Consider the following 24733-nt stretch of genomic DNA (forward strand, 5'->3'; position numbering starts at 1 on the left):
CCAAAAATTTTGTGCGTAAAATGTAAGAAACAATAATTATGAAACGCATAGCTGTCAAACTCACCTCTCCTCGGATTCGACTTGATATCGTTTCCATTGAAACAACTTTTTTCTCACAAGAGTTGCAATTAAAATGTAATTATAAGAAAGTTCGAGATTATTTTAAATTTTAATTAATTTTTAAATTTAACATCACTTCCAACACAGTTAAAATTAAAATAAATTGGCGCTGAAGTTTTATGTAAATGTATTAATTGAAAAATTCAAAAAAAAAAAAAACAGTAAATTATAAGCTAAAGACATAAATCCGAATTTTAACTACAGAAATATTTTACATAGGTATGTGGATGTTTTCGAATTTCTTGTAAGTTTTGAGTATTTATTGATTTGCTTTGTTATTTCTTATACACAGTTTAAAAATCCTGCAGCATGGCTATGGCGAGAAATCAGCGACAATAAAAGGAATCCTGCTTACAAATCCACGTAAAAGCATCGTCACATTGGAAGGGTCAGGGAGTTAATGTGAAATGGAAGGAAAGGGAAGGAAAGTGGTGGCCTTATAGGTGAGGTGCAGAAGGGATGTGATTATTACAATTAACTTGGTAACACCAAATTCACAACAAATTTATTTATATTTAAATATAAAAGAATTTATATTTTTTTATTTTTTTGTTTGTTAGTATTTTTGAAAAATTATGCAAATATTTATTTTGTTTTGTTTATATAAATTGATGTTCCTTTTAGAAAGCTGTTAACCAATAAACTAAACTACAAGCCGAGCCAACTCGTTGCGCGATAAAAGGGGATTCGTTGCCGTTTTCACAATACCGAAGCAATAACACAATGCAGTAGTGTTGTAGTTTTCCATAACTATAGAAATGCACAATTTCCAGTATACGAATACAAAAAAAGAAAATATAGGAAAACATAGTTCACAACAAAAATGGCAATAAAAAAGGAAAATAGAACCACATAAAAAAAGCAAAAAAACAAGGAGGAAAAACTGACACGAAGAAGTTAAGAAAGGACTGTGGGACTTTGCTCTGCACAAACAGGGTTTTCAGCAGAAGTTCCGTTGCATAGTATGTGCAGATTCCTACACCACCATCAACACCAGCATCAAACACACAACACTCAACCCAAAAGCGCCTTGCCGTTGCCGTTGTCGTTGCTGACGTTACAACTTGTTGTTTCTCCTTCAGAGCAGCCTCAAAATGTTTTTTTTTTTGTTTCTATGCACAATGACCCTACTCCTTCTTCCACATCCACATCGTCCTAGGTTGGTTTTGATCCTTCACTCTTATACCTCTGCCTGCAATTCTACAATCAACCATCAGCTAGCGTCGTAGTGTCGTTCCTTGCATCGTTGTCGTTGTTCCATGTTTCCCTGCCTCACCATCCTTGTTTTATTATGTTGTTTCAGCATACACAGAACATTTAACTTATATCCATCCGCCATCCACCTCCTTTTGCAACCCCGTACACATTAAAACTGCCATCCTTGGGGTGTTCAGTGTTCAGTTCAGATATAGCAGCTTCCATATCACACCGCCAACACCACTGGCGCTTCTTCATACTCTTGCCACCCAATCACACAGCAATTCGCTTTCGCAATATCTGCAGCAGCGACATAAACAGGTCTTGATGTGGCTCCTACTAAAATACTAACAATTCCCAACACACAAAGTATACCGTCCTCATCCCCATCGCAACCCCCATATCCTTTTTCCTATTCTCCATAACACCATTACTATCAAGCCGAATTGCATTTAAATTTTAAGAGGGGTTTCATGGGACTTGCGACTATGGACTGGGGATTGGGGACGGACGAAGTTTTGCAATATACACACAATTTGCAATTGCAAACACAGCAAGCAAAGCAACCAACTACCTAAAACCTAAACTACCATCTACTAACACTCACCGTACCAACCCTCAGTGATCAGTGGAGAAAACTAATAGAGAACACAAGACTCATAGGTATGAAGGGGCAGGGCAGATGGTAAAAGTAGATAGCACTCCGCCGCCACCGTCGCCGCCGCGCCATCCGCCTGGCCCGCTGCACCTCGCCGCGCCCAAGGGCTCCCTTAAAATCTAAATTGTAAACAATGAAATAATGGGGTGCTGGACTGAACTTTTGGTCGAATATAGAAAACAATGAAAATAAAAACTAGTAACGAATACAACGAAAAACAATAATAATACATAAAATAACGGAAAATTTGGAACTGAATTTAAAAGTTCGATTAATTTGACGGAAACAACATAAAAGTTGTTAAGTTTTAATTTGTTCTTTATGGTTAATCTGTTGACCTTAGTTGTAAAGTCTTTTTCTGACAGATATTTTTTTCTGAAACTTAGTAGGTCAGTGAAGGTTGATAAGGTAGTATTTATAATAATAACTAAAAAGAAAAAACCGCTTCACAATTCAATTATAGTCTGTATTGTAAAATAAAATAAGATTAAAATCGTTTCATAGGTTTAAAAAGAAGACGACATTTCCCAAATTTACCTACCGACTTGGTAGACTTATTTTACTTTCATATAGTTTTACATCTCGTGGTAGTTTGTTATTCTACAAACGTAAAATCCACTTTCACCATCCTGCACCCCTTATAGCTATGCGGCTGCACCAAAGCATATAGCAAGTTGTAACCCCACACCCACAAAAGCAATACACCCACTCACACACACATCTACATTTCCATACTTTTGAGCTTTTATACTGTGTTTTAAATTGGAAACAAGTGCAAAAAAAAAAAGAAATATGTAGAACTCTAAAACACGAAAAACACAGATAAAGATACAAACAAAAAGAAAAACAGAAATAACAGACTATACACAATATTCTAGAAGCTTTTACATAGGCAAGGGGCCCGCACACATGCTTAAACCTTAGAGTTAATAATAAGTGTTGTTATGTAAAGTATCGGACTAAAAAGTTGCATTCTTGTATCTACCCTGCAACCAACTACCTTAGCAGGGGGTTTCACACCGAAAAGAAAAGTTTAAGATACAGTAACTTTGTTACTAATATGCATAGGTATTCTTTAAGCACGCTTTAATTTCAACTAGTTCTCAAGTTTATAGCTCGACCTATGTAAATATGTCATCGTCGTTCTTTCGATTAATTCAGTTTATGCAGGATAAAAAAAGACATGCTTAAAATTCTATAAATCATAATTATTTGGGTGGCGCAGGCAGCGTTTGAACTCAAGACCTATGGCATGACAGTCCTACGCACTAGAGTTCACGCAACGGGTACTAGTTTTTTATAGTTAATTTATTTAACTTGGTCCCAAACATTAAGGTATTTAAAGATCAAAGAAAAGTTCCTTAAAGAAATGTATGCAAATAAAAAAAAAGTTCTAGCTTTTTGAAATTTACAATAACAAATTAAAATTACACCAAATCATTTTAAAAAATAAGACCTACTTATTTTTACAAGATGGAGAGAGTGTCGTGAAATAAAGCCAAGTGATTCTTTCCTAAATAGACTTTATTGCTTTTGCTAAAGTAAAAATGTGAGGTATCTATGGGGGGAATGATGCCCCCTGCAATCCTCTCCTTTGACACAGTATAGGATTTGGAGTAGGTGCAAAGCTGGTAAAATAATAACCAAACTGTTGAAAGTGGGAAAGTAAACAATTTGGTTTTATTTCGCCTAAAAATTGGCCTTAATGCAATTGGAAATACTTAAATATGGGCAAGTTTTGAAAATTGGAATAAATTCTATCCGCTTCATGTCAATATATAATAATATCATTGAATGTTTCTTGTAAGTTATGACGGGACTAAGTAGCTGAAAAGTATTTCTTGTTAAAAAAGGAAGTATGATTGTAAGCCCAAAGCTTTGTCTTGTTTTAGGCAGATTTCAATCGTACTAGCTACAATTTATAACTTGCAAAGACAACCATGGTATATTGTAGTATTTATAACACTATTGCTAGGTATTGAATCGATATTTATTACAGTTTCCAACAACTTAATTTTTTGTTCCATTAAATGCAAGTGCCATCAATGGATAATGGCAAGGGGGTTTATCTCGCTTTAACGATACAAGACAGCATTGGGTTTTCCATTGTACAATGCTGTTTAGGTCGGAATTTAATGAGCTTATCATATTTTGTCGTTGCAGTTTCACATCCGAAGAAGAGGGATGTGATTCTGAAAACGAATGTGAAAAGCTAAGAGTGCCTTCGTCAGCGAAACAAGGCATTGGATTAGAAGTTGCAGACAGGAGATCATTAATAAAAATGAGAAAAAGTGTTTGAGATAAAACAGAGCCCTGGGGCACACCAGCATTTATATTGTGGTTTTCAGACCTGAACTCATCCAAAACTACTTGTATTGAACGATCCTAAAAGTAATTACTAATCCAATGAAGCAAGGATTCATGAAAACCGAAAGCACGCGTTTTTGATAAGGGAGCCTGATGCCAAACTCTATCAAATTCTATTGAAATATCAAATGCAATAACCTTACTTTCTCTCCAATGCGATGTAAAAATTTGCTCCACTGTTCGGTGAGATGAACCATGAGATCACAAGTGAACCTATTGCTTCGAAAGCCGTACTGCCGGTCATTAAGAAGCTTTCGATCTTCAAGATATTTCTTGAGCTGATAATTAATCAACGTTTTCATGACCTTGCAAAGAAGGGACGTACATAAGTGCAATCGGTCGGTAATTAGAGGGTGAGGAAGATTTGATTTTTTTGGCGTAGGCTGGACAAATACAGTTTTTCATGCGCTCGGAACGAGACGGAGAGATGAAAAACCTAACGCAGTGGTTTTGCTAGCGTTGAAGAACACCGCCTCAGAACAATAGCGGGGATACCATCCGGACCAGTGGATTTATGTATGTTATAATCTTTTAGGACTCTCGCTACAGTCCGAGTGCTAAAAAAGATTGGCCTTATAGAATCACTAACGCCCTCGATAACAGACAGAGTCATAACACTCATTAGCTTTCTTTAAAGAGGTTACAAATGGATTCTCATTGCCATTGAGGAAGAATTCCTCAATTTTTTTACAAATGACCTAAACATTTTGTCTGCCTTTGGGATATTGCAGTATTTTTTGCCGCAATATTTGGTCATGTAAAAATTTGGTCCGTCTAATATGGGCGTTGCAGGCCTGCCTGGCTTGCTTGAACTCCGGTTTCTTTAAAACAACGGAAACTTACCTTCTCAACCCTAATAACCTATTTAAAACTCCCATCGAAACATGCGTTTTCCTTAGGTCTGATGCTTTTAACCCTATTCGGGATAAAAAAAACTTATTATCATATCAGCACTGGCGTCAACGTCACTATCGAGGAAGCATAGTGACCAGTTAAAGATCCTAAAATAATTATTGAGACCGTCCCAGTTAGATTTCTCGTATTGTCAAACGGTTCTCTTAGCTTAGGAGCTCTTTTTTTAACTAGAGAGTTTTTACACGGGCAATTTGCTGATATTATACTCCTGAGCGACCGCGACGTTTGCAAATCGTTTAAATTTGTTACAAAATTAGAGTTCGGTTCGCGCGGCAAATGAAAGCAATTAATTGAAGGAAACTCTTGGTGAGCGCATTATTTTGCATTGTGGACCTTTGGCGTAGCCTCCAAAAATGTGTGATAAAACATCGCCGGACCATTTTTTGTGGGGTTGTGTGAAGCAGATAAGCGTTCGAAGAGAATATTCGGCCATAACATTAATGTTGTATATAAGTTTTATTTCTTTTTGGAAACAACAATTCTTATAAAGAAAAAAACCTTTATATAAAAAAAAACAAATAAATTCCATTTAAATTTAGTTTGTAGAATATCGTAAAAAAACTTGTGTACACCTTTCAAGACATAGTTGCAAGAGACTACATTTAAAAAAGTTTCTAATAAAATTGATTTATACCAAGATTTAACATTTTAATTACATTAAAAGCGATCTTATAACGTTTAAGAATATCTTTGGTTTATGTCTGAACTAACAGAGTAAGCATTGCATACACTTCAAAGCAAAAAACGACTTTTTTTAAGAGTGTAAGAGTGTAATAACGAAGAGTTACCCTTGGTAACTATGTTGTTTCTTTGGTCTTAGAAAGCAATTGCGTATAAAAACCCTCTTTCGAGCAACCAGTGTCGCTATATGACCAACCTCAACCTCGTCTAGCTTTATAGTGCAGAAGCTTCGATTTTGACACAAGTGGAAGCACATTGATTCATTTTAAGACAAAACGTTCTTCGCGTGATCAACGGTCCTGTATATTCATAAACGAAAAGTTATGGAACGACGAATAACCATAAATGGAAGCTGACCTCACCCAACATGGACTGTGTCAATGCATGCATCCAGCTTGGGACCTAGAGCTAGATGGAAAAGTTTTTTTGGCTGAGGCCCTACTTTGCACAAGACTGTTAGCGTCACCTTAAGTTGTTAAATAAAATCCTTTTCCATTGAATCCAAGGCATCCAAATTTGAGTATGAGTCCTTGAACATTGCTTTATTTTATGAATTTTTTTAAATGAATAAAAAAAGCACCCAGTTGAATTAATTTGTATCCGATATTTGCATCTTTTTTTGCAACAATACACTTAATACATTTATTTACATAACTTTATCATTAAATTCTTGTGTTTTGAAGAAACAAATCGAAATTCAAATAAAAATATAAACATAATTACACTCTCCTCTAAATATATACCTACATACTTATATATATAAATGTATGTCAATGTATGGGTGCGTGGAAGGATTTTGGTATTGCAAAAATATAAATTTAAACAACAGTCTGAGGAATCACCGCATCTAATACCTATACCATAATAGTTGATAGGTACTTGTTTCTTGTACTTTGTGTGTTATGTTTTATGTTAGTATTTTGTATTTATTTTAATTGTTGTTGCCATGTGCATACAATTTTGTACATATGTGCACACATTCCAGGCGCATGCTCCATAATATCTTCTTTTCTCTGGTTCGTGGGTGCATCATCTTATTGATAATGATGATGAGGACTGTAGGCATGGGGTGAGCAGTGTGCTCCCTCTGAGGGGACTATGGGAAATTACTATTTTTTCTTATTGTAGTTTACTTATAAAACGAGATGAAAAAAAGATTGTGTGAATAGGGTGTTTCAATTGAAAATGCATGTTTTATAAAAATTCACAATGCATGTTTGTTTCTTTCCATACTAGCGAAGGTGTACACGTATAGTTTTAGGCGATCGCCAAAATCTGCCAAAATAATATTTTCAAAATAACGAAAATAAAGAAACAACAATTATGAACCATGAATATCGTACTTATAACAAACTTTTCAAATTCCCAGTGGAAGCTATATTGTAATCGTTCAGATTTGTCGAATGGAGAATTTTTACATTTCTCGACGTTCCAAAACCCCCTGGAGTCTAAATAAAAGATTTTAAGAAAATGAAAATTTGTTTTCACCCAAAATTACTCACGGTTCGCAAATGTGACGCAATACCAAAGAAGTAAAAATTCAAAAAAAAAAATCAACTACATAATTGTGAATAACGTTTTAGAAATCCGGCCAAATTTAAAGAAAAATCCAGTTAACAGTTTTCTAACAGAGAATAAACACTTACAAAAAAAACATTACTACAATTTGGTAAAAATTGATTTTCGACTCAAATATCTTTTCAAAAATTAAGAATATTGGCTTCAAACTGATTTCATCTTATATAATATTGTCTTCAACATTCAGTAATTTTTTTTTATAAAAATTCAACTTTCCGTTTTATTAAAATCAAATAAATTGGGTGGCGCAACAGTCCGTTTGAGTACTAGGGCCTAATGACTGACAACTCTCAACCATTTCTGTGTGCGAGTACTGTTGTCAGGGATGGAGGGGACCTACAGTTCCTATGCCGAACCCGAACGGCTAATTTGAGAAAGCACTTTTTCATGACAAGAATTTGTCAATTGCAAAACTAAATCATATAAAATATATTGTTGGTAGTTTTTATTCAATTTTTTTGAAAAATTCAACGACAACTTTTTTAACTAAAAACCAAAATCTACAAAAACAACAAAACTGATAAGGAATGGGTTTCGACTCGAGTATTAGGAGAAGAAAGAAAGACATTGACTCCAAATTATTTATCTTACACAAAATATGTTTATAAATATTTTGTTAAAATTTTAAGCAAGGCCGACGGGATGGAAGGTTATCAGTGTGGGTCGCATTCCAGCTTCTGTTTTAATTACATCTGCTCGAGTATATGCGCGAAATTTAAAAAAAATAAGAATATATTGATCTGGTCATAATAATAATATTTATATTTTAACTGCAAACATAGGTACAGTGATGGAAAAAATAATAGAAACAATCTTAGCTTGCAAATTCTTTTGCAATACAAAGCGTATTGGAAAGCTAATAAGTAATATATTGCAACTCTCCATACTTAAAGATAAAAATATCATTTTAAATTGCTAAACTTAAACAAAAAGAAAAAAAAAATTAAAAAATCTCTGAAGTATTTCCCACCAATTTGCCATGGAAAAAATAATAGAAACTAATTAAGGATGGCACTGTATTTTTGTAATAGAATTATTGCATGGTTCAAATTGTTGCTATTGCTTGAATACACGTTACACATTTATTTCAATTAGCATAATCGGATCTTCATATTGAATCACAGAATGAAATAAATAATTTATTCACTAGATATTAAGAACCAAATGTCAATTGTTACCAATTTTGCGTTCTACTTTCTGAAGATTTTAATTTTTATGCGAAATTGATTGTCCGATTCTTAAACAAATTTTAGTGAATGTTGAACACAACAATTTTGATAAGATGGAATTAGTGGCAGCGAATATTTTTGATTTTTAAAATGATAAGTATTGGAGTCATGATTCAATTTTTACCAAGTTTCAGTAATGCTTTTTATTTTTTGTACAAGAACTGTCAATTCGATTTTTCTCAAAATTTTACCAAATGTCAAAAACTTTAATCTTCGTTGCATGTAAAATGTTTTGATTTTCTTTTTGTATTTACAAGGAAACCGTTACCTATTTAGTTTTGTTTCCAAAATGATACCGGTTTGGTATAGCATCACAATATATAATATACAATTTAATTCAAGTCGCTAGCGTTATATTAGTTCGTGGGATATATTGTGTTTACCAAAATGTTCACTTTTTTAAAATGATATGGTTAACAAAAATCATCCACTCAATTTTTGAGAGTACGTCCGTATGTCCTTATGGCCGTGTATCCGTATTTCCGTACGTCCGTACGTTCGCGACGTTTTTTTCGTCATCCATACCTCAAGAACCAGAAGAGATATTGACTCCAAATAAATTTTGTTATACAGATAATAAGGCAGAAAGATGTAGAAAGGGCTCTCAAAAAAATTGCGTGGGTGTTTTTTTTTTTTTACAAATTTTGGTTAACCTTAAATATCTTACGAACCAAAAACGCTAGAGAGCTGAATTAAATTTTATATAATATAACTAGCTGATCCTAAAAACGTTGTTTTTTCATGTAAATAATTTCTAGAGAATATTTTGCTTAAAATAAATAACTTACTTATTGTAAGTGTGTAAGGATGTTGTTTATAAGTGGTACATAAGTGGAGGAGGTATATATTGGCACATCTGTGGGTTCAATAATGTTTCACAGTAATCATATATTTTCACTTCGAAATTAACCATTTAAATAATAGCTTCGATAATATTTTTCATTATTTTTTAATTACAAATCGCGTGCCGTTGCACAACCATGGTGGGTTCAAATTACGAAACAAAATCCAACCTTCAGTGTACATCCGTAAATATCTGGTCAATGAGAGCATCTTGAAAATCAATAATGGTGCAAAAATCGACCGGTAATTGTATGCATCCAGTTTCATCTGAAGTAACTTTTCCGTTGCCTATATCTAACAGTTATTTTGAGAATGTTTCAGCGGATGGACCTTAAAAGTTAAAGCATTTTAAGCATGTGTTGACCTCATCAGCGTAAGTTGAACGTGGAATAACGGGAAGTGTTTGTCTGAAATCACCTGAAAGGAATAACAGAGTACCGCCAAATAGTCAGTCGTTGTTTTATATATCTTGGTATTTTCACCCCAGCTATATCACTGCCTTTATTCCCATACCTGCAAATGTATTTGATGCTCTTCACTGAACTGCAGAACTCAACATTAACATGAGCATTGAATTTTTTACTCAGCAGAGGCGAATATGGGAGCACCCAACGGTTATCAATGTCAATGTCTACGCTGCTAGTATTTTAAGCAAATGATTGTCTGCCTTTATCGGGATTTCTTCTACGATATGTTGGAAATCCATCAAAATTTGTGATCGTATCGTAAGTGAAATTTGTCGGAAAACTTTTAGTACACTTTCCATTTGCCATGCTAGACGATGAACTATTCAGATTGCCGCCATGAATCATGTTTGCTGTAACAATATCACAAAACATTTGATCAGTAGAGGAATCTGGAATTTCCGCAGAAATTTTACTGTCGATTTCAGAAGGACTTTTTTCGTTCAACGCTATACATCCAGAAACGTTTGGGACCGTTAAACATGACATTTTTTAATGAAATTTATCAAAGACTTCAATTTTTGTCTGAATACACGTGCTGTGATGTCATAAGAATGCACTCGCACTACATTTTGGCCAGGCAATAGTAAAGATGTAATCTCCGACTTTTTTTTGGATTATACTTGAACATGATAAATATGATGATAGTGTCTTGTGGGTGAACATATTCTTCCGTACGGAGGTTTTTTCATTAAATCTCAAGTATCGTACTCGTTCGCTCTCTATCTTTACTCATATGTAAACCATGAATTTCTGACAAAGCTCATGACATCGTAGAATAATATTTTGTACAGTGCTCTATGAATTTCTGACAAAGCTCATGACATTGTAGAATAATATTTTGTACAGTGCTCTATACCTCTCCCACTTATATACCACATCCTTACACACTTACAATAAGTTAGTTATTTAAATCTAGCAAAATATTCTCTAGAAATTATTTATATGACAAAGCAACGTTTGTCAGGTCATCTAGTAGGGGTATACAAATAGATAACAACCAATTATCAGACCTACCGAACGCATATGCAAAATTTCATTGAAATTAGTTAAGTCGTTTCGGATGAGTGTGGCAACTAACATTGTGACAGGAGAATTTTATATATTAGATATACAAAAATCCAAGTAACGGTTTTTTTATAAATAAAAAAAATTCGTCTCCTCGAAAATTTTACGAATACACAACGATTTTATCTCAAAAACAATTTTTTACGAAGAAAAAAAACTTTTTAAACATTGATAAAATTTTGAGAAAAATCAAATTGACAAATTGAAACATTACTCAAAGTTGGTAAAAATTGCATTTCGGCTCAAAAAACTTTTCAAAAATTTAAAATATTGTCCTCAAATTTTTTTTATTTCACAGAAAATTTTGTTTTCGATATTCAGTAGTTTTTTTTTATAAAAATTCAACAGTCCGTTTCTTCATAAAATAAAACTACAAAAAACAGTACACAAATTTGGTAAAAATTGATTTTCGGATTTTAATATCTCTCAAATTAATTTCGTTCATTCAATTTGTAAAAAATTCAGAAATGCTACTAAAATTGGTAAAAATTTGTTTTCGACTAAAATACTGTTTAATAATATTAGATTTTTAAACAAAACTATTTCTCTATATGAAAACATATTGTTGGTAATTTAAAAATTTTTAATAATAATTCAACTAACAAATTTTAACCCAACACGAAAACCTAGAAACTTTTAAGCAAGACAACCCGACAGACGGGATGGGAAGTTATCAGTGTGGTCCGCATTCAAACCTCTTTTTAGTTTCTATTTGTAATTATTCAATGATAATGTCTAGTTTGCGGATAAATTATATTAAATATGCCGATTTTTATATGCCTAATAAAAAATCACAGCTCTTGTTTTAAAAAAGACAATTTGAATCCTAAATTTGTTTGAGAAAAATCAAAATTAACTTATATAATTCATGAATACCAACATACATACATTCAGTGTTAAAAAAGAATAACACAATAGAAAAATAAATAAATTCAAAACGTATACAAACACAAAAACTCACAAACACAAACACACACAGACGAAAGCTTTGGTCGGCTTGTAGGCTATAATCCTTATTGTCTAGAATCTCAAAAAGTTTATTGTTGTGCTTTTTTGCATATGTGTGGGTAAATAATATGCGCTTTGTATTAAAATAAACTACGCGGTGATAGCAACGGATATTTTATTTGCATTTTTTGTTCGCCACGGATTGAAGGAATTGACCGTAAGAGGTGGTGAGAATGGTTGGAAAACGATCCAATGCTACCGTGATGATGCGTTACTTTATTTTATTTTGAGTCTTCGTTCTGTTTTTTTTTGTATTATATACCTTGTTTATTAACTCTGATGGCGATGGCAATATGGTATCTTAAACTTTAACCTCTTTTGATGCTCGATTTTGGTTCTTATGTAAAAATAAGTTAACCAACCTCTTCTAGGTATATCAAAGCAATTAAAGCAAACATTTCCTCGGCCTTTTAGTAATGGCAACCAAGGGATAACATACCTTACCTACCTACTGAAATGGGCTGAAGTAAGTCTCAAATTATTGTGTTTTTGAGAAAAAAAAATATTAAATCTGTCTATCGTTTAAAATCGAATTGTTTTCAGTAAAGGTTTTCTTGTAAAATGTATCGTAACACGATTATTATTAGAAAATTACCTATGTCCTTTTTTTTATCCTAGGAACGTAGTTTTACTACTCATAAAGCCTCATTCATTTTAAAACCTTTTTCGTAAATTGTTTTTGTTTTTTTTGTTGATGTATTGACAAACTTAAATTGGGGTAAAGTTTAAGAAATTGCACGCGCAAGAAAAAAATTTATATTTGTATGTATGTATGTAAACGCACACAAAAGTAGACAAATACAAACAAACTAACAGTAACCAATTTCACCCGAATCACCAATCGAAACACCCCAGCACAAGGACGAGAAGGGAACTTACTTGAAACATGCAACCATTTTGTCTGCAGTAAAGAAATGAACAACCCAAACCAAAAACCGATCGACGCACAGGTGGTAGGGGCAGGTTTACTCTCCTTACCCCCATTGTTATTGATATACATGTTAAGGATAAGCTCCTTTCATATACATGCATAGCGTTTACTCTTTCTCTATCTCTCTCTCTCTCTCTCTTTCTTGATTTTCTCATTTTCGGTTGAAATACAGTTGTTAATAGTGGGCCAGCAAGGATACGTAGACTTTAGGAATGAGTTTGTTTGGTTTTAGCGCGTTATCACCTCTGTGCCTGTATCGTTGACGTTGAACGTTGACGTTGAACGTTGACGTTGTTTTGCTTTTTTTTAATTTATTGAAAATTTGTTTTTGGAAGAAACTTCCACTCCCACTTTCACCCAAATTCTATTCGTATGAAACCGGAAATTGTTTCGTGAACAGCGAATGACAGCGGTGCATTTTGTGTGAAAAAGTAGTAAAACTTAAGTTTAAGCGTTTTATGTAAAGAGGTATTCGAGGAGTTAAATCAACATATTGTTCTTAGAGAAAAACATTGTCTTTGAATATTACAAAATAATATTTCTATCTCATGAAACAGCAATTTATTTTCAATATATTTAACTAAAAATCTGGTTTTTAGCTTAACATTTTAGCCTTACAAAATAGAAATAACAATTTTGTATATAAAATAAAGAGAGCTTAGCGTCCAAAATTTTATCTTTGCTATCTTTAACAAAATTTATTTGAATTCAATATCTCAACTAATTCTTGAGATCCCTTAAAAATACTATGACTTAGATTCTAGTTTGCTTGAAACTTCGAGAAATTTAAACACTTTAAAATTAAGTTTGTCTTCAAAAATTGTAATGTCATTTAATTAATTTAAAAAAAAAAAATTGATTATTTAGAGGGGTTTTTTTTTATTAATTTTGTATATATAAAATTTTTCAATTTTACTTTAAAAATATTTTTACACTTTTTAAATTACATTTTCTATAGCAAATTGTGACCCGTTTTTGCGATATAAACAAAATTAGGTGCAGCGGCAGTCCGTTTAAAACTAGAGACTATTGACTTACAACTCTGAACCATTCCTGTGTGCGGGTCATATTGTCAGGGATGGAAGGAACCTACATTTTGAAGCCCCTTATTCGAGGGAGCACTTTTCACCATCATACCACGGGTACTACATTTTGAGTTATAGAATTTAATTTTGAAAAAAAAAAAAATAATATTTTTTTTTAAATCGAAATGTAAAATTGCGCATTTCTCATCATTAAGTATTACTGATACAGTAAACAACCTTGTGTAGTGATCACCTTTAAAAGAAAATAACGGTAGTACTGTCGGTGCCTTTTTGGAGCAATACACAAATATTTTTTTATTAAAAGAAGCCAGGTTAAGAACAAAAAATTAAGAAAATATTTAATACAAATCTTACCATTTGTTATCGAGAAAATTTTAATTTTTGTTTCTTTTAATTTTGTCTGACTGAGCGAAACTCAGTTTTTGGTCAAATTATCAAAAATAAAAATGTTCTCAACCGCTATTTTCTAGAACCGCTATTTTGTTTTCAAGTGTTCTCAAAAACTAATCAAGCGATTTTAATTTTTTTCTGCACTTAGTCTAAAAATGTCTCCATAATATTTGATGATCAAAAATTGCATTGTCAAATTTTGAAAAATTAAGGATTTTTTGAGAAATCAAATGTCATTTAAAATTTTAGAAAAAAAAATATTTTTTCACTTACATTTTCATATTTTTAAATACACGAAATATGTTTAAACAGACGCTTTGGATACATGAGTAAGATTGTTCGACCCGTTCGTGCATTTTATTTTATATTGTGAATGTGCGTTTTAAAGATCTTGTTTTATTTTCCTTTAGGAACTGAAATATACAACAAAATGCGTAGAATATGATAAAATCAAAACAAAAATTAGTTGAACTAAACAAAGATAAATGATTCTGACTTTGTGAAAATAGCTTGATTACTCATACGAGTATGTATAAAATTAAAAACCCTGTTGGGGCAATAAGCAGTGGATGTTGTATTTCTTCTCTTAATTTTGGTTTTAAATCGATCTCTTTGTCATTTTTCTTGGATCATTCTTTAGGACGTAAATTCTGAAGGTTGTTTTAAGCCTTGCATCAATATTTTCCCACTCTGTATTAGCTACAGCTTTTGATCAAAATCTAATGGCGAGTTTAACATTATTTGGACTAAACTGAATAATTTTGTTACTTTGTGCTTCCTTTTTAAAAAAAATAATTTACAATTTTATGACTTAATTTATTCTTAACATTTTTAATTATTTCTTAGCTATTACCAAAAGAAATATCAAAGAAAAATGTACAGCTAACCAAACAATTTATGAACATTTATTTTATTTATTTATACCAATTTTGTTTTGTTCAGAAGAGACGACTTTTTTAATTGTATCTTCTGAATGAAAAATTTCACATATTTAAAGGTCAATAATATTGGTAATAGACAGCCAAAATTACATTTAATAAAGCTGTCGAAAGGTGAATACAGCATCGGTGGTATAACTTGCGGATAAGGACTTGTTTGAAAATAAAATTTGTTTAGTTGAATTTATTTGTTTACAACCTGCTCCTTTACTTAGTTTACGAGAAAAGAAAACATTCTATAACTTTTAGTAGTAATATGCATGTACCCTTGAGACTTGCCTAGGTCCTCAGACTTATAAAGTCCGTGGGTGATCTTTAGAAGAGCATAGCGCATCAACTACTGTATTTTGTATGAATAAATTCAAAAATTTAACAAATTTTTTGTTATAGGAGCAAAGTCCAAAAGCAATGGATTTTTTACCGATTATGATTAGGCGCTAATACTGTTCTCTAAAAGAAAATGGATGGAATTTATTTACACAAATCTTTCATAAAAGAAGAACGAAGCATATTTATTTTTCGGAATATAAAAATATAGAAATGTTTCTACAGTAACTCGTTGATGGGAGCTGAAAATGTACATTAGTAAACTGTTCACGGGGAGTGTAAAATAATTTTAAAACAGAAATAGGCGGGGTTCAATATATTTCCAACTTCCCTGAACTTTATCCCTAAATTATAAATATATATGTGTATAGTAAAGGCGCGGTCTCGGAAACTACAAGTAGTTTCTATACATTTCGGGTTGATATAACAAATTAATAAAGAACAAACAACCTAAAACACAGGTCTACACATTTCATCCTTTAATCACACACACACACTCACAAAAAGTTGCAGTTTGTTTTCAGAATAAAGAAAGAAACAACACCCAATACCCCCCAATTCAATGTAGTTCCTCTTTTGCCTATTCCACATCTAATCCTTTCATCACACTCACCCTAACATAATGTTTCCCAAAATACAAAAAGTAAGCAGTTTTGCTGCACATATAAAATATTGTTGTAGTGGTTTTCTTTTAAAATATTTTGCCAAAAGCACATTCAACTGCGCCCTCTGTTTTATGTTTTGCGCACTATATTTCAAGGGTGGAGATAGAAATAAGGACACGATACACGTTTTTGTTTTGCTGTGTTATTTCAAATGCAGTTTGCAAGCAGTGTGGATGTTGGTGTGGTTTTTATCCCAGTTTTTCAAGAGCTGTCTTCAGTTTTCTACCAGTAATTTTTCTATTCATAAGCTTTCCGCAATCTGCATCGAAAACCATATCAGTTTTTTTGTTGTTTTTGAAGGTTTTCGTGTTTAAAAAAAAAGTTGTCAATTATTTTTTTTTAAATTAACAATATTTTGCATATGATACAAAAAGTTTTAGTTTTAAAATCTGTTGGTGTTAATGAGATTTTTAGTGGAAACACAATTTTTGTAGCATTTTCTGAAAGTTTTAATTTCTTATATAAACAAATACAGTTTGGATTGTTCTAAGAAAATTTAGCACAGAATACCTTCATTTCACGAGATACGGAGAATCAAATATAAATATTTTTTTAATTTTACGTACTATTTTTTGTATATTTAATTTTGTATGAAAAAACTTAGTGAATTTGACTGAATGTTGAAACAATATTTTGTATAAGATGGAGTTAGTTCGAAGCCAATAACTTTAATTTTTTAATAGATATATAAGTCAAAAATTAGTTTTTACCAACTTTTAGTTATTTTTTTGTTAATTATATTAGTTTGGTATCACGTCGAATTATATAATATAACATGAAATTCAAGTCACTATCGTTATTGGTTCGTGAGATATTTTGGGTTATCTAAAATGTTCACTTTGTTTTAAATTGTTACATATGTCATAAAAAACCACCCACTAATTTTGACAGTACCTTTCTGCATTTTTCTTTTTTATTATTTGTTTAACAAAATTAATTTGGAGTTGATATTTCTACTGTTTCTTGAGATATTAACGACGAAAAAATATTGAAACGTCGAGAAATGTAAACATTTTCAATAAGACAAATCGGACCGATTACTATAACTTCCTATGGGAGGTTAAAAATCTAATGACATGCTTCAATTTAAAAATTTAATTTATTTAAATAATCTTGATGTTTTTATTACTATCAAACCTTTGGTTTCTAAAGATTTTCTTATTTTGTTTGTATACATACATATGTAGTTCCGATACAAATATTTCCACACTCCCTTTATTTCTTACTGCCTACTAATGAAAAATGCCAGAGCGCATATTTGTAAAATGAAACCGTAAAACGAATTGTCAATTAATTTAAAATGCACATATTTGTAAAATTAAACCTTAGAACAAATTGTCATCTAAAACATGTGAAGCGCATATTTATAAAATATGTAGTCAAAATTCAAATAGCTTTGTGAATGCAAAACTACACTATAAAGCTAGTCAATCTGGAAATGTCATATTATTGACAAATGCAAATATATAAAATAAGAAACATTTTTGATTTGATAGATTTAACTTATCTTTTGTGTTTAAATTCAATAAAATTAAATTAAGAACACAATTTGAATGATTTATATTTGTATTTAATTACTGAACGATTTATTTCATTTTGAATTTGTGTGTCTTTACCAAGCAGCTGATTCTGAAATGTCAAACTTTATAGCCGAATTTTTTACACTACGTCGGAGGGGAAATTTCAACTACTTTTTCATATAATTTTAGCCAATCAGAATCCCTTGGCTACGTAGCTACTAGCTTTGTGAATGCGACCACTGTAAAATGAAACTTCAAAACAAATTATTGTCCAATAATCAAAAACATGTAAAATAAACTAAGAAAATAAAAAAAAAACGCTATTTTGCGGATAAGAAACTTTTCAATACGGATTATTTTAGGTTGAAATTGGTGCTTCTAAAAAAGAGTAGAAGTTTTTAATGTTTTGTTTTTTTTTTTTCAGACTAGAAGATGCAACTTGTGTCATTGATCTTGGCGCAAAAATGTTTACTAGTGCCGATCAACTGCACTCTTATTCATGACCTCTCCGATGCAGCCCCATGAATTCTAAACAACGAGAATAGTCACGGTTAAATATGGAAGACATTTAGCTAATACAGCCAACCATAGGCTAAATAACACCTTTTTTATAGAGGAAAAGTGAAGCTTTGCCACCATTTCTATCGAGGCAAAAAATGTAAACAATAAACTAAATGCTAGTGTTTTCTTCAAATAATTCTGTATACGAGTATTTTGGAATCTAAAAGAGATAATAAAATAAGGTTTGTATCAAATAAAAGTAAGTTTGACCATCTGTTTTACATTAGCAAAATTATTTTCATTATTTTTATAACTTGATTGATATATAATTGAATTATATAATCATTAATAAAGCCTGTCATACAAGAGGTCTTGGGTTCAAACCCTGCCAGTGTAATCATAAGTTTTTTTTCAGGGATATTGCCTCATGCGAGGAGTACTTAGTTCTTGTCATGATAAGTGCTTTCTCAAATTATCCGTTCGGAATTGCCTTGAAACTGTAGGTCCCCTCCATCACTGACAACATACTCGCACACAGGAACGATTAAGAGTTGTAATTCAACGTTGTCAACGGACTCTTGTGCCACCAATTTATTTTATAATCAATAATAAAGAATTGAACAGGGCTTTGAGCTATAGTACAATTATGTTAGTACTTATAGAGTATTTTCTAATATGTGTTTATATTTAAATTCTTGATAAATTTTTTTCTTAGTCTTGCTTTTTCTACACTGATATGTCTTAAAGTTATATGATTTTTTTTAATTTTTTGGTATCCAAGGAAAGCGTAAATTGTTGGCCTTAAGTGCTTCTAAAACTTGTTGTCATTTCTCAAAACAATATGGCACACATACTTACCTCTTGTATATTCCAAGATTGGATAGGAATGTAAAAGAAAAACAGATACAATTTAAAAAAAAAATCTATAAAAAAGAAAACAAATAAATACCAAACTATTCATAGTAATGTATTAAGTTTGTTTCTTTTTATAAGACACTGTAACATTTTTGAGATCTGGAACACTTGAAACTGTTTTCAAAAAACAAAAACAATAAATTAAATAGATACATATCAATATTTTAACAATAAGTGATACATTTAATTTTATCTACTTGATAGTGTTTGAGTCTTAAGATTCGTAGTCTTACTTAATTTCTTATTTGAGGTTTTCAGAAGTACGTAGTTAAATATAGTAAATTTGCAAGATGTAAGCGTATTTTGTATTACTTTATTTTAGTTTTGTATTCTCCCAATAAATACGTCTTATATAGGCCAAACAAGAGATTTTTTTCTTAGTGACTCTTTAAATTTGACTTGGTAATATCCCTCTCCTCCCTTCAGGGTGGATTTCGCTTTACTTTTAAATCTTTTCGAGCTTACCGTCCTCAAAACTACCCATCTGTCCATTTTCTACTCTGGACAGCCATCCATGACCAACGTCCATCCTTGCCGCATTCAAACTACATACAAAACCTAATCCAATCTCATCAAAAATATAGACCGGTAGTACCTAGATACTTATTATAACAATAATTTAATGAAATATTTGCTTCTCATCTGGTATATTTTTTTGAAATTATGCACACTGTAACGAACACCTCTTATAGGAGAACAAACCCCTTGAGGACTGTTTCTAAAAACCATAGACAATGAATACACATTTCATTCACTTTCCCTACCCTTAAGCGGGCACCCCTTTGACTGACACAGACATGGATATCGACCGTGATTCGGGTAATTTAATTCTCAAAAGCGGAGAAAAGATTGTTCAGAAAACTCTTTCTATGGATTTATTGCTATGGTTTGCCAACGATAAGGAATCATATAAAGCTAACCCAAAATGCTAAAGGCCACAACGAATGAACGAACAAACTTGATTTTACACATTTCAAAAAGCCAATTCGAAACAAAAACACATTTAAATTATAAGAAACCAATTGATACGTATGTTAGGATAGTAAAATTTGCATTTTGTTCTCTAAAACAAGACAATTTTTAAAATTAATTTGCTAGTAACGAATTGCAGTGTGGTTGCTACGAACTGTCAAACTCTATTCGCGTTCCACATACCATCCACACTGCAACGAATAGATTCTTCGCGCTTAACTTAACCTCAAAATAATACCACTCTTGTTTTGTTTGTTGAAAAGGGTAATTATAATTTGACAATTCGTCGCTATCTGCGAATAGAAATAAAGTTCATGTGAAAGAAAAGTCAAAATATGCGAACATCCATAGTTCGCAGTTCGTAGCTGATGTGGAAGATGTTTAACTGAATTGTATTAATAAAAACTAAAAGAACAAAAGCTGAGTTTTATTTTCGTCAATGATTCATATATGTATGTAAGTCATCATGTGAAAATAAAACGATTCAATTCCCAGACTTCTCTGTTTTCTTCCTATGTTAGTTTATTTTCAAACATTTTCTGCCTTTTTTTTCAACTGCAGTTCACACTACCTTACCATTCGAAACCCAAAATAGTCATCTACATCTCACAATGAAAACTATTTTAAAGGTTTTTGAAATTGACCCATATAAAACCGGGATCACAAATTATTCTTGTAATACTTGTCAAAAGTAAGACAGTGGATCATTTTCGATATTAAAAAGGAGCAAAATTTAACACTGCTGTACATTAAGATAAGTTTTTATTTTGTTGAATTCTGATAAGCTGAAATTGAATAAGAGCTAATGCTTAGTTTGATCAATTGGCAATCAATTGATCAAACAACAATTTTTACTCCTGTGCTATAATTTTGCGTTGTTAGTGCCCAACAATACTTCATACACTTTAACAATAATTCGAAACCAATGTAAACTGACAGCTTCTTTATAACCCCTCCCTTTGACATTATAAAGATATACAAAATCCTTCGAGTGCGTGCTTATTGTAAAAAAGGAATCTAATGCGCATGCATAAGGAATCATATGCTTGTATCCTCTCTTCCCCCAGTCAATACTCCCCGAAACCTAACCAATATTCGTTCGATGACAGTTGCCCAGAAGTCACGTCGTTCGTTTTTCACAAAGCATGATCCTCTCAATTACAAGTAAATTTAATGCCACTCTTAGAAAAAAGTATTTTTACATAACATATTAAAAAAATTAAATAAATGAACATGTTCTTCTCAATTTTGATTTGTTGTCTTTATCTCTTCATTTATATATTTTTGTTTGCAGGAATCAAATGCATATACTATGTACATGTAAAGCAAACATTAACTGGATTTTAACGCCTTTAATATGCTAAAGACACATCGTGAACATTAGGAAAAGAGGGAAGGGTTGTAAAGGAGGTGTCGGTGTACATTGATTTTGAATTCCTGAACATTGCAATAATAGGGAAAGATAGGACGTGGCAAGGCGTTCCACATTCGAGTGATACAGCTAAAAAATGAATCTCTGTACTTTATAGTACGGCCAAAGTTATGCTCAAGGGTAAACTCATGGACATCCCTAGAAGCGCAGGTATTACTGTTAAATTGTTTAAGGGGAGGAATGCAACTGGCTATTTCACTAGAGCATTGGTGACATTAAATCATAAAAATGATGAGGTTAATGTCAATCATTTTAAAAGCTCTCCTTTGTTACTGGAGCACCAGCCCCGAGATGAGAGTTGTATTCAAGTTTCGGTCGTATATAGGTTTTGTAGATTGTAGCCAGATCAGATGGAGAGAAACATTTTTGCATTCTCTCAAAAAACCTAGACAAAACGGAATTTTTAGCGACATTACGTATGTGTCGCTCCATAAAAGGTGGTTGCTGATACACATTCCGACGATGTCGAGATTTTCCGTTTTGTTGATGCAAGTGCTAATCATAGATAGGGGCAAAGAGGGTTTATCTTGATTCAACGATACAAGACAGCATTGGCTTTTCGAAGCGATTCCACACGATTTTTTGTTCCCCATTGTACAATGCTGTGTAGGTCGGAATTTAATGCCGCTGCAGTTCCACATCCGAAGAGGAGGGTTGTGAGTCTGGAAACGAATATGAAAAGCTAAGAGTGCTATCGTTAGCTATGTGCTGGATTAGAAGTAGCAAACAGGAGATCATTTATAAAAATGAGGAATAGGGTCGGAGACAAAAACGGAGCCCTGGGGCACACCAGCATTTTTTTTATGGATTTCAGACTTGACTCCGTCCAAAACAACTTGTATTGAACGCTTCGAATTAAAATTTATAATCCAACGAAGAAGAGATTCGTCGATACCGAAAGCACGCATTTCGATAAGATGGCAAGATGCTAGACTTCGCCAAATGCCTTTGAAATATCAAATGCAATAATCTTACTTCATCCAAAATGATGTAAAGATTTGTTCCACTGTTCGGTGAGATGAACCATGGGATCACCAGTGGACCTATTGCTACGAAAGCCGTATTGCCGGTCATTAAGAAGCTTCCGTTCCGCAAGATATTTCTTAAGCTGATAATTAACCAGCGTTTCCATGACCTTAGAAAGAAGAGACGTGAGTGCTATCGGTTGATAATTTTCAGAAGAAGATTCGACTTTTTTTTTAGTTGGCTGGACGAATGCAGTTTTCCATGCGCTCGGAACTAATCCTGGGGATTATGACAGAAGGAAAAGCTAACGCAGTAGTTTTGGGATACCATCCGGACCAATATCAATAGAGCTAACTAAAGGAGTGTCATTGACAACAAGCGTAGGAACCGAGGAAGAATTTCTCATTTTTTTTACAAAACATTCTTACTGCCTTTGGGACATTGCAGTATTTTTTGTCGTAATGTTTGGTCGTGCAAAAATGTAGTCCTTCGAATATGGGCGTTTCAGGCCCTCCTGACTTGTTAAAACCTTTTCCGGTTTTCTTCAGTTGGGTTGGCTCTAAATCACCGGAACCTCACCTCTTTCTTCTCTATAACCATTTTGCAGCTCGGAACGAACCATGATTTTGTCTTAGGTTTACTACTTTTAGCCCTATTCGAGATAAAGGTTTCCATTCCCAAACAAATCATATTAGTAATCATATCAGCACTGGAGTCTACGTCACTTCCGAGGAGGCAAGTGGTGTAGAAAGCAACATCACCATGACAATAAGTAATCCTGCGATATTGATCCAAGACGTAACATCTGTGGCTGTAGTACAAAATAAATTAATGCCAGACACAATTATATAGTTATAACGATTTATAAAGAAACTATTTGTTTGCCCTTAGCAGTAACACATACGTTTTTGGCAGACTTTTTATAAGAATAACGGATTACAAGAAAAAGAACAATAATAATGTACAAAAGATGAAGATTAGATTATAGTAAAATAAATGGATAGTTAAAAGAATATACACACTATTATATACGTTTTGTTACAACTTTTCGAAGTAAGAGGCACTGTTGTCGGTCAAATATCGCCACATGGCGACCATCGCTGCGACATCCAGTCCTGGCATCACAAACTCTTGAGTTCGGATTACGACAACCCACTTGTCCAAGCTCGTCAAGGGGAAATCCTAAAGGAGCAATTGGTTCTAGACAACCGTCAAAAATGGCATTAATAAAAAATTATTGATTAAATTTACTGGATATCTAACTTCTAATTTAATGACGCAGATGTATTGATTCTGATGAACGCTCATCAATAAAACTGTTTAAATCGCTACTGTTTCAATGTTTACTAATAGATTTTATTGATAGCTGTAACGGAACCTTTACTCAAGAAGTTATTATAGATTTCAATTTAATTTGGAAATTAAAGTATTCCAAATGTAAACAATATATAATAAAAAATCATACAAAATTTGTATTTAACCGTAAGACAAAATTAAATATTATTTCTAAGATAATAATATATTATATTAATATAATTTAGATTAATTTAAGGCAGACATTTTTTCCACTATATTGAGGATGCGTTTGTTGTCCTGTTCATTTCGTAAGAAATTGAAGTGTAGTAGTTTCAGAATTTGGACCCAATATTGTTCAGTTGAGGGAAAACAATATTTAATGTACTCAGCAACTCAAAAAAGAGATTCGTTGAAAATTCCTAGAAAAGAGCAAAATTTAAATATTTGAACAGGTACAGTTTTAGCAGATTCAAATTTTGATGATTATTTTATAAACTCGAAAAAATAGAATGGCCACGACATCGGTGACTTGCTTTTTAATCTTTCGAATGTCTTTCTAAAAAAACATGTAAAAATCACTTCCCTAACTCAAATAGAGATGGCGTTATGATTTTTTTCCTTTATTTTTAAATATAATTTAACATTTCGTTTTACTTCTAGATGTAATTATGACATATGACAACATATTAACATTTTTCTGATAAAG

At 32.3% G+C, this 24733-nt stretch overlaps 1 protein-coding gene and 1 long non-coding RNA gene across 6 annotated transcripts in view; one reads left to right on the forward strand and one right to left on the reverse strand.

The window, feature by feature from the left end:
- Positions 1–1775, reverse strand: part of LOC129953231 (hybrid signal transduction histidine kinase A) — a 56773-nt gene extending 54998 nt beyond the window's left edge. Inside the window, exons 1-2 of one of the 4 annotated variants that reach the window (XM_056066180.1) lie at positions 336–1775; positions 65–229 (exon numbers count right to left, since the gene is read on the reverse strand). The gene's annotated coding sequence lies outside the window, so the exon portion shown is untranslated. Of the gene's footprint in view, positions 1–64 lie in introns of all 4 variants that reach the window. The other 3 variants (XM_056066186.1, XM_056066188.1, XM_056066187.1) reach the window with 3 other exon arrangements.
- A 14736-nt stretch (positions 1776–16511) lies between these two features.
- LOC129953366 (uncharacterized) lies at positions 16512–19662 on the forward strand. Of its 2 annotated transcripts, XR_008782508.1 has the most exons (4): positions 16512–16653; positions 18049–18307; positions 18370–18688; positions 18862–19662. It is a non-coding gene; the product is annotated as an uncharacterized LOC129953366 (long non-coding RNA). The 2 variants fall into 2 exon arrangements; XR_008782507.1 differs by having other exon boundaries at positions 18370–19662.
- Positions 19663–24733: the final 5071 nt, after the last annotated feature.

The sequence above is a fragment of the Eupeodes corollae genome, chromosome X (assembly GCF_945859685.1).
Source record: "Eupeodes corollae chromosome X, idEupCoro1.1, whole genome shotgun sequence".
Lineage (NCBI taxonomy): Eukaryota > Metazoa > Arthropoda > Insecta > Diptera > Syrphidae > Eupeodes > Eupeodes corollae.